Below are 882 nucleotides of genomic sequence, written 5' to 3'. Positions count from 1 at the left end.
CCCCACCCATCACCCTTCACCCATCACCATCCACCCATCACCATCCACCCATCACACTTCACCCATCACCATCCATCCACCCATCACCATCTACCCATCACCATCCACCCATCACCATCCACCCATCACACTTCACCCATCGCCATCCACCCATCACCATCCACCCATCACCCATTTCTATTAAGCATATAACAGCTTGGAATGCTATATGAAATCTGAAATATTTTGACATCATAATCATCAACACACTGGAAGCCTTATCTGTCATTCCACATGTATGTTCTTTTATCTGTCATTCCACATGCATGTTCCTTTATCTGTCATTCCACATGTATGTTCCTTTATCTGTCATTCCACATGTATGTTCCTTTATCTGTCATTCCACATGTATGTTCCTTTATCTGTTATTCCACATGTATGTTCCTTTATCTGTTATTCCACATGTATGTTCCGTTATCTGTTATTCCACATGTATGTTCCTTTATCTGTCATTCCACATGTATGTTCCTTTATCTGTTATTCCACATGCATGTTCCTTTATCTGTTATTCCACATGTATGTTCCAGGCTGACATGGTAAAAATCTGTCATTCTGCCCCTGAGCAAGGAGGTTAGCCCACTGTTCCCCGGGCGCCGAAGACGTGGATGTCGATTACGTGCGGAAGACACATTTCAGTTAAAGGCATTCAGTTGTACAACTGACTAGGTATCACCCTTTCCCTTTCCCTTATCTGTTATTTCATATGTATGTTCCTTTGCAATGACACATCTCTGCTTTTCCAACCACTATCCCTGCTGTCATGAAGGGAATGAACATGTTTAGCAGTGTAACATGTGGAGAAGAAATCTCCTGACAGCTAACTGGTGTGGGAGCAACTGTATA

The sequence above is a fragment of the Salvelinus sp. IW2-2015 genome, unplaced genomic scaffold (assembly GCF_002910315.2).
Source record: "Salvelinus sp. IW2-2015 unplaced genomic scaffold, ASM291031v2 Un_scaffold1094, whole genome shotgun sequence".
NCBI classification, from domain to species: domain Eukaryota; kingdom Metazoa; phylum Chordata; class Actinopteri; order Salmoniformes; family Salmonidae; genus Salvelinus; species Salvelinus sp. IW2-2015.
Note: the sequence above shows the minus strand (reverse complement) of the source record.